The following is an 11,029-nucleotide window of genomic DNA, read 5'->3' as shown; positions in this document are numbered from 1 at the left end:
GATTCTCCTCTTCACCGAAACCATCAATGTTGATATATGTATTGCTACAATTATCAAAATCAATGTTTTCACATAGAAGACCGACACTTGATTTCCTGTCTTCATCTGAATCATAGATCTCAGACATCTCATCAAGTGTTACATCAAGACCTTTGTTCCCAGTGTATTTTCTACGATTTGGGCACTCGTTTGCAAAATGACCAAAACCTTTACACTTAAAGCACTGTGGCATATCCTCGTCATCAGCCTCGTCAGCATCCCTGTTTTTAGGAGGAGCGTGATTATGAGGTTTATCTAGGTTTGTCTCTTGAAAACCGTTTACTTCTCTTCAATAGAAGATCCCTAAACTGTCTTGTGATCAAGGAGACTGATTTGTCAAGATCTTCATCCGAAAAATCCTCAGGCCGATCATCCTCAGAGACATAAAAACTTTTACCTTTATCAAGTAATTTAGTGTTCTTGTGTGCTTTAAAGGCAACATCCTTTCCGATTTTGTATGTTTGCTCATGATCAAAGATATTTAGCTTTCCAACCAATGTATTTCTGGAAAGATTATCAAGGTTATTTCCCTCAACGATGGCATGCTTCTTAGACTCGTATCTAGATGGCAGCGATCTGAGAATTTTCATCACAATGTCCTTTTCAGGAATAGTCTTACCCAATGCAAAAGATGCATTAACAATTTAAGACACTCTATAATTAAACTCATCAAATGTATCTTCATATGCCATACGAAGGTTCTCCCAATCAGAATTAAGATTTTGAAGTCTAGCTCCCTTTTCACTGGAGTTACCTTCAAATATGTTTTCTAAGATATCCAAAGCATCTTTGGACCTAGTGCAATTTGACACATGGTGCTGAAGATTTGGGGTAATGGCATGTATGATTGCATTCAAACTGTCGGAATTTCGCTTTGCAGCAAGTATCTCGGCAGGACTGCATTCACTAATATTCTTGGGAACGTTTACATCTCCTTCTGCCATAACGGGAGCATCATAGCTATTAAACATATACCCATGATTGAAAATCACGTGCTTAAAGAAAAGCTCGCATAGCAATTTTCCACCATAAGTAATTAGATCCATCGATGACTGGTGGTACGTTAATAGAGATAACACCTCTGTCCATAGAGTCAGATCGCTACAAACACAGACTTGTAAGGTCTTGAACGTGTTGCCTGCTCTGATACCAATTGAAAAAGTGGGGTTCTAACAACACCACCCAATATTTCACTTAGCAATCTGTATGGACTAACTCCAATATACTTTTCTAGAGAATCAACTAGACAGTCAGACTCAATCTAGATTAAAGTATATCGAGGAGTTAATATCTCTCTCTTGATTTGATTTACTCGAGCTAATAGAATCAGCGAGTCTTTAATCAAATACAACGAATAACTTGGATGGTACCAAAGACCAATATCCAAGGATCAATAAATGAAAATCAACAACCAAAGGTTGGATTACTCTAATTGATGATCTAACACACAACCTGTATTATTTCAATTATAAAGATAAAACAATATAATGCGGAAATTGAAATAACACAAACACCAAAAATTTTGTTAACGAGGAAACCGCAAATGCAGAAAAACCGGGGGACCTAGTCCAGATTGAACACACAATGTATTAAGCCGTTACAGACACTAGCCTACTCCAAGCTAACTTCGGACTGGACTGTAGTTGAACCCCAATCAATCTCCCACTGATCCAAGGTACAATTATGCTCATATGCCTCTGATCCCAGCATGATACTGCGCACTTGATTCCCTTAGCTGATCTCACCCAAAACTAAGAGTTTTTATGACCCAAAATCTCATGCTATGACAATAAACAAATCTGTCTCACACAGACAAGTCTATCAAAGGATCAATCTGTCTCCCACAGATAAACCTTAAAGGTTTTGTTCCGTCTTTTGATAATAATCAAGGTGAACAGGAACCAATTGATAATCCGGCCTTATATTCCCGAAGAATAGCCAAGAGTTATCAATCACCTCATAACAATCTTAATCGTATGGTAGCGAAACAAGATGTTGCGGAATCACAAACAATGAGACGAAGATGTTTGTGATTACTTTTTATATCTTGCCTATCGGAGATATCAATCTCAAGACAATCAATCTGATTGTACTCGTACGATAGAAGATGCAAGATCAGATCACACAACTACGATAAAAGTAGTATCGGTCTGGCTTCACAATCCCAATGAAGTCTTTAAGTCGTTAACCTGGTTTTAGAAGAAGAAAACCAAAGGTTAAAGGAGAATCGACTCTAGCACGCAAACTAGTATCACACGTAAGGTGTGGGGATTAGTTTTGCACAATACTAGATGTCTCCTTTATATAGTCTTTCAAATCAGGGTTTGCAATCAATGTTAGCTTAGTAACAAAGCATTCAATATTCACCGCTAGATGAAAACGTGATTTAGATTCAAGCTAATATTTCTCAACCGTTAAATCGAAAACTTAGCTTGTTACACACACTTGACAATGCATGCTTCTAGGTTTGTTAACTGTACCCAAATGTATGCACTTGTTGGTTCAACAATAGTTAACCAAATAGTTAGCCATACGAGCATTTCATATCAACCATGTTCTTCTTCACCATAACGAGTTCAAATAACTTCAAATCAACTAGTTAGAGAGTTGTTCAATTTCAAGGAAATCTTATGTACTACACAAAACACAATTGAAGCAAAGATGATTTGATTCACTCGAATCGGTTCATGAACTTTTTATAGCCACGGTTTGCAAAATGCATTCCTTAGTCTTTTGAAGTTTAAGTTCAAAAATCATCTTCAGATATATAACCTTCTCAAGTTCGCAGACTAGGTTCGCAGACTTAAGTTACCGGGTAGAGTTTACAAACTCCAGCAGAAATTCTCGGGTATGAGAACTTCGCCGGTTCACGGACTGGGTTCGCGGACTTAGTTTCACGCAAGTAGTTTGTCAACTCCAGCAGAAATTCTTGGGTTTGAGAACTTCAGAAGTTCGCGGACTGGGTTCGCGGACTTGGCTCACGCCATTCTTCCGGTTCTCTTGATAAACAAAGTTCGCAAACTTTGGTTCAAGGAATAGGACTTATACATAAATGTGTTTCCACAACAATGCTTATGTCCACCATTGGTTATGTACTCTAAACTCTAATTTTAATTATTGAAACATTCTTAGAGGACGTAATATAGTTGTTACACCATTTCTCGTCAAAGCAATTTTCAAGATAATTGAAACATAACATGAATTTCGTCACATGGTAAAGATAAACTTGACTGAAGCGAAAATCTTACCAACACATATTTCGAGATATATATAGGTGAGGTATACTCGGCTCAAAATACCAATTGTGTATAATCCAAGTCTATATATATAGCATACGACTTCTTGTCTCAAAGAGTAGGAGATACAGTAGATAGACTTTTGAGTGATAGATAAGTTCAAGTTTTCACATACCTTTTTGTCGAGAAGTTCCACCGGTTCCTTGAGTAGTTCTTCTATTTGTATGATGAATCGCCATGAAGTCCATGAGCTCAACTACACTTTCTATCCTAGTCTGAGACTTAGCTATAATATACTAGAAATCAAGACTTATAGTTTTGATCACTAACATTGACAAATATGGTTGAGATAGCAATGCACGCGAGTTCGACCGAGCAACGCTCTAACGTAAACCACAAGAATCTTTTCTAAAAGAATGAACCTTGCTCTGATACCAACTTGGTACATATTGATCTCTATACCTTGATGACTACTATTATAGAGGCGGAATTCAGAATAATAATAGGCGAAAACTAGAAAACAGAACACACTGAAAACCAAATTCGAAGAAAATATCTTCTCTAAATTATGAACAAGAAAACTATTACAATTCTCTCTTTTTTACGCTCACAATCTCTATAAACAGTGGATAACCTTAAACTGTTTACTAAACTTGCGTTTGCAATAACCAATTGCCTCACAAACTTCTCTCTAGGTGTGTGTGTTAAACCTCCTTTTCTAGGGGTAAAACCACACTCTCTAGATTTAGGTGTTTCTTTATCACAAACCACACTCTAGATCTAAGTGTGTTTCTATCACAAACAACACTCCATATGTCTTAGTTATGAGCTAAACATCTCTATTTATAGCTTTAACGGTTTCCCAAAACCTTCTAGGAATCTATTTCCTTATCTAGGAATAATACCTTTTCTAGGTATATTACCTTGTCTAGGAAGTATTCATTTTCTAGGTATATTTCCTTATTTATGAATAATACCTTGTTTAGGAATATTTCCTTATCTAAGAATACTGCCTAAAAAACAGTATTCCTTCCCGAATTGCATTTCTATCCTCAATCGGTCTTGAGGATCATTAGTTCCCGGAGATAGGAAGATACACATGTATCATTAACATTATGTTTCCTTCAAAAGAATCTGTGACTTTGTTGTGGTTTTTTTTTTTTGGTTCAAAAGATAATTTCATTATGAAGACAATGACCGACGATGTATAAGCGTGTGAAAGATTACTGTTCACCATTTTGAACAACTCAATTGGTGCTTGATAATCAATGTAATCCACGTAGATCAGCCTTTGGAAGAATGAAAAGATAAAAGATATCTAAAATCTATTTATCACTAATTAGAAGAATCACAAACGGATTCGCCTTCGAGTGCAAATTTTGAGACAAAAGGAAATTTTTTGGTTAACTGATCAGTCTTAATGCCATAAAAAAATAAGAACTGTAAGATGATGCAAGATAAGAAAATATACACGGATTTCAAGATGCATCCTCAGCTCCTTCTTGAACAATCTTCAAATGTTTGATATACCGTTAATATGCATTAGGATTTTCATTCTTATACTATTATAGAATCTACGCTCTGATAAGGTTACAAATGAAATGAGAGACCAATCTCTTTTCAATAAACCCTTTATTTCAAGACACTTTCGATGTAATTTGCGCCAAGGTATAACCATTTTATCCATACTGAGATCCAAAAGATTAGATTTCGTTGCAGCCTAACTAGACTCGCACCCTAGCTCCTTTATCTAGAAATTTAATGCGCAATGATTTTTTTCTTCAGAAGTATTCATACAATAAAGAAATAGAAGACGAACCTTCGAAGCAAATTCATATTTAGATCACCCAAAGCAAAATCTTTTGGAAACCACTGCTTCTTTCAAATCTAAGCATCTTGAGAACGAAACACGGTACAAAGAATGATAGGTTATTGGCTACTTGGCAAGGCTATATCAACGGTCACCATGTAATTTACAAGTTGGAGTGTAACTAAAAAGGTGTTTAGCACTAAAATCAAAATTACTACTTTTTTTCCTGAAAAGGTAAAAGCAAATTTTAGAAGTCGAAAGTACAGAAAAAGGATTACTTCATAAAACCGCACTCTCTTACTTTCAGAAATCATTTTTAGATTGTTTCCCAAATTTAACTTTCATTTCCCACTTATTAAGTTGAAAAACTATTTCTTATGTGGTACCAAATATAAAGTATCCTTTTTTTTTATTTATTTAAGAAAAGCTAAACCCAATCTTCTGGATAGATCCAATTATACTGAACAACCTTTTTGCCAACTCATTCCAAACTGAACACTTGACTCCAAGTTATGTAGGCAATGAGAAATTCATCGTATGCGGATTCTCGGGCAAGTGCACTTGTGACCTCCCTGTAAACTTGGGTGTACATTTCTCACATTTCCTTTGGTCGTTTTGTTTGATTACTTTTTTATTTCTATCCGAAAAAACGTTATCTCATTAATATTTTTAATGTTTCCAATGCGTGCATATGATAGAATAAGGTACAAAAAAATAAATTTTCGAATACTAGTCAAATAAACAAACAATAAGAAGGTGCGCCAATTGCACCAAGGTTTTTAAGAGGTGCACAAATTTGCATTCATTGAGAAGTAGTTTTGTTGAAAAATATGTTGTAAAGTTTCTTACATTATGTTGATTGTGTTGTCTATCTCTATGACCCTTTCACTATTCTAGCCAATACTTGACAAACAATCTTACTGTTCATAATGAAGATCTTGTATATGTTTTCTTTGCCTTGTTCTTGTTTGCAAAGGATGTGAAGTCAACTAAATTTACTCAATATTTTGCTAGTAGGGGTATGCAGGGTCATTCCCACTTAGGAATTGGAGAAAAAATTGGTTTATGGAGCTCTTACTCACTCACTAGTGGTGAAAACCGTGACCTAGAAAGTAGAAGATTCACTGCAGCCTATGGTCAAGTGGTTGTAGAAGGTGAAACAACATCAATTATTAGTTGGCATATGTTTTTTAATTCACAAAAACTGATGCAAATGTCCCATAAATCATTGATTTGGTGCGTACATATACTATTCTATCTTTGAGATTAATTTATTCTGTTGATGATGATTTTGTGAAAAAGATAAAAGCTTCAACTAGGGTAAGGTGCAAATAAGAGTGCTCTGAATGAAATAGTATATTAATGTCTACACATTTAAAAAAAAGATTGAAAGAAATATGTTTAAATATGTTAAAGAGAAACTTTTAAAATATTACAAGAAATTACAAACCATTACATTTGAATGAAGGACTTCAAAACGGAAATAACTCATTTATATGTTTACCCAGATAACTAGATATTTGTTAATCATGAAATTTAAGAGTGTGTATGTTATTTCCAATCAAATAATATTACTTTTCCCTTTTATTGATATTTATCCACATATGATTTTTTCTTTTTTTAGATTTTTTTCTTCCATTTGGTTATTTTTATCATGTTTTTAATGTTTAAGACTTCTGATATATTATAAAATACTTTCATAATAAGTTAATATCAATACACAAAGTAAATATATTAAGATATATGAATACTAATGATAGATAAAAATTGTAATAATATTTGGAGGAGGCGATGATGTAAGATAATTCTTTAACCTAATTTAATTTTCATATTTGTTGTCCACCGAGTTATACAGTAAACTTCCCAGTTAAAATGCTAAAATTTATAATGGGTCATCATCAATCTGAAATAAGAAACTTAGAAATAGGTTTTCTTTCTAGGATTATATCGACAACTATAATATCTTATATTGTTGGATTGCTTTCATAAATACATGATCCAGATTTATACATATTTATGTCCGGGAGTTTCACCATTATTTTGTCATGTTCTTTATTCATGGGTTTCACAACTGAAAAGAGTGTTTTATTAGACTTCATATTCGGCGTATTTTTTGGTTTAACCCTTCATCACCAAACACAGTCCTGAAGAACCCAATCGCTGACTCAGCACCTCGAATGTCCATAAGTTGTTGGACAGAATGAACACTCACCTCATGATAAAAAAAATTCACCAGACCAATGTGAAACTTCTGATTAAATAAGTTTAGCCCTTTTAAAATGTTATGAATCCCACTGAAAAAAAGACCAATACTATAAGAATCTGAACGAAGTGCATCGGTATTACTTGATATAAAGATAACAATATCACCAACTTTATCAAGTCTTATCCAAATCTTTCGAAGTCAAGATCACACATATTTGAAATGGAGTTATAAAGACCTACAACTTTTTTCAAGTTCAATAACATATCATAGACATCTTTAAGTAGACCTTTGTAGGCTATTAAGTTATCTAGCACTTCCAATGCATCTGCTATTTCTCTCATACCAACTTTAAAGAAATGCTGAGACACATTCATGGTTAGTTTTCTAGTAGTATAAGTATTTTTGAGTTGTATGTGATTCAAATATTGATCAATAAAACAAGTTTTTGATTTGAAAGTACCCATTGAAACTGAAGAACCAAGAGAAAGACTTCCCTGATGATAACATAGAGAAAAAGATAAAGCTAGAAAGAGGAAAAAATAATTAACTTCCTTTAAAATGGACCCCGGTTCAAGTTAAGGAATCCAATTTGTTTGCACGTTCCGAACATTACAGTAAAAGGAGAAGGATCATGTGATCCTTTTAGCCATGATTTCATGTTTTTGTCCTATTTTCATAACCCACAGAGGTCTGTTGAATCTAACAGATGATTTCTCTTTTCTTGTACGACTGCTTCTCTCTCCCCCTCACCTGAATTTCCTTTCTCTCACCTGAATTTCTCTGCCTCTCTCCCTTTTTTCCGACTATTGTTCTGTTTGTTGCGCTCCAATCTTATTCCAATTAATGTTAACCAATATTTCCAAAAGCTATCATAGAAAAACTTATATTATTAGTATAACACATTAACTAATAATATTTTCCATAGGATATGCTTTAATTGCTGGTAATTAAAACATATATGATGAAAACCATCATTAATTGTTCAAAGATATTGCTTGATGCTCAAGGTGATCCTGGTACGAAATATTGAAAAACATTTAATTATAAGAGTTATGTACATGTTCAAATATGTCGACATCTGGAAGCTTCTCATCTTTACAAACCAAAAACCCTAATTCACACACACCATGAAGAAATATGTGAACCATGGATATTGGTTTTGTTCATGGAACCGATTAAACCATCACTCCAATATATGTTGTGACTGGTTATAACATGATTCCCAATATAGGCTGTAATTGGTTATACCTTGCTCCACAAAGTATCTTGTGACCGGTTACAACTTGTTTCCCGAAGTATTCTGTGACCGGTTAAACCTTGCTTCCCAAAGGTAGCTTGTGATCTATAACAACTAACTACCCAATTCATCTTGTGACTGGTTATACTTTGGTTCCCAAAGTAACTTGTGACCAGTTATAACTTGCATCCCAATATTGCTTGTAATAGGTTACATCTTGAATTCCAAAGTTACTTGTGACCGATTCCAACTAGCTATATGTCATAGACATGACCGGGTACACCTCAAGTCTCAACAAAGTTAAGATAGGTTCTACCATATACATCTTCTATTGGTCATCCAAAAGATATTCAATGAATAACAAGACCAATCATGATTTCCCCTTCGATTATAAAATCAAGTTCATACATCTACTTCCTTAAACTAATGTAATGATACGTATTTTTCTAGGATGAAATCACACCTATATAATGCACACATAATCAAGTAACTATGTACCATACATTATGTCGATGTCGTATTTACGAAGTTCCAAAAGATAAGCGTTTATACTTCGTAATATGTTTCCCTGATAATTTGATCATACTGTTATGACCAAGTCTCATCACTAGAATATTATATACAATATATACAACTTTTCATGTTATGTTTTCAATATAGCACGACTTGAAAGATACTTTAGGAATGGAAACATAATCAAGTCAATATTACTAACGTGGAAGGATGATGTCGTCGTTGTAGTCATTACTTCTTCTCATTCTTCAGGTTTTCGGAGTAATACTTGTACGTCTCAACACTTCTATACTTTCTAGTATAACCTAAACGAAGTTAATTCTAGTATTTAATCAAGCGACTCTATATGAGTTTTGATACAACAATATGACAACCAAACTTGACATACCAACGCTTGATGGGATCAATCAATCTATGCTTTAACAAATATTAAATTTTTTTTAACCAAATTCATCAAGTATGAACAAATGTTATTAAGCTTAGTCAGTGTATTTCGGGAACGATTAACAAGATAAACTTGACTCAAAATTTATATTATGCAGGTAATGTCTAATTTAGTCATGCGACATTGTCTCATAGATAAAAAGGTAAAAACTTGAGTAATATGTGGTTCAGTATTCACTAACCTTTTATTGACATTTGACAAAGTTCTCCAAAAGCTTCGGTTGATCTTCGCCTTCAAACGATGCAGTGATGTCTGGTGCTCAACTACACACTTCTTTGCTAATCCAAGACTTGACTAAATGTAGACTAGAAGTCAAAAATATAATTTTGATCAACTAAATTTTACAACAATCTTGAGATAGAAACACTTGTGAGTTTGACCAAGCAATGCTTTAACAGTATTGTCCAGAAAAGAGTACATGAAGCCTCTCGTTTTAAACTGAGCGTAACCAACTCCCAATTTACTGACAAATATATAAAATTGACCTATGAACCAGCATGTTTGATCGATCAATAGAATTATCGCTCCGAAGAAGTAAACCAAATGAGTGCAAGAGGGATTGAAGCTTCTCATGGCACTTCCGATGCGTATGCGAGTTACATGGAAAAGTATCAAAAGTAGTCTCATCCTTATGTGGAATACTTTAGATCCGGAAGCGATGAAATACTTCAAGAAGGGAGAGAGTTCAAAATCAAGGACATCAAGGAATGATGAAAGTGATTGGAGGGAGACGGTGGTACTATACTACTAATTATCCTTATGTTTGTATATGTTTTTTCTTTTTGAATTATCTATGAATAATTACAGTTCGCGTATTTGATAGGAAAAAAATAGATTGAACGAGTTAATTGGGTGGTCGAGGACTTGACCCGTAACATGAATCCAGGTGAGAAGATAACGGTCCCTGAATAAATGTTACTCCGGAGTCGAGTTAAAGACATAATAAACCCTGAAAAAGGAGGTCTATCTGCATATGAAGAGGAACGAACAAGGAAAAGTAAAAGGGCTAGGTCTCTTTCTTCTAGCGAAGGACTTGGATACTCCCTCCAATGAACATATTGAATCAAAACAAAGAAAAGGTGGTCGAGGTAGACATGGTGGAGGTAAAAAGGGTGGACGTGGTGGAGGTACAAGTGATAAAAGTGGCAAAGGTCCAAGTGGTCAAGGTGGACGTGGTAAAGGTAAAAAAAGCTCATGTTCAAGGTGGTTGTGGAAAAAGTAAAAAAGCAAAAGTTGTAGAAGAGGTTGTGGAAGAGGAGAAAGAGAACGAGGATTCAGATGAGGCATCGCGATCGGGTTCAAAGTCTGGATAGGGCGAGGAATCCAGTGAATGACTAACAAATATGTTGTGGCTTTTTAGTATTTTGCTTCATGGACTTTTTATCATCTAAGACTTTGTCTGTTTAGTATTTTCGTTGTTTGGTTATGGATTTGTATGGATGAATTTTTATAACTTTGCATTTACGAATGAATGTTAGTATTTCCTTTTGTCCAAACCTAAGTAAAATGATGAAAAAATCAATTAAATGGAAATTGTTGAGCA

Source organism: Papaver somniferum, chromosome 2 (assembly GCF_003573695.1).
Source record: "Papaver somniferum cultivar HN1 chromosome 2, ASM357369v1, whole genome shotgun sequence".
Classification (NCBI taxonomy): Eukaryota; Viridiplantae; Streptophyta; class Magnoliopsida; order Ranunculales; family Papaveraceae; genus Papaver; species Papaver somniferum.
The sequence above is the reverse complement of the archived record's forward strand: the minus strand, read 5'-3'. Positions refer to the sequence as shown.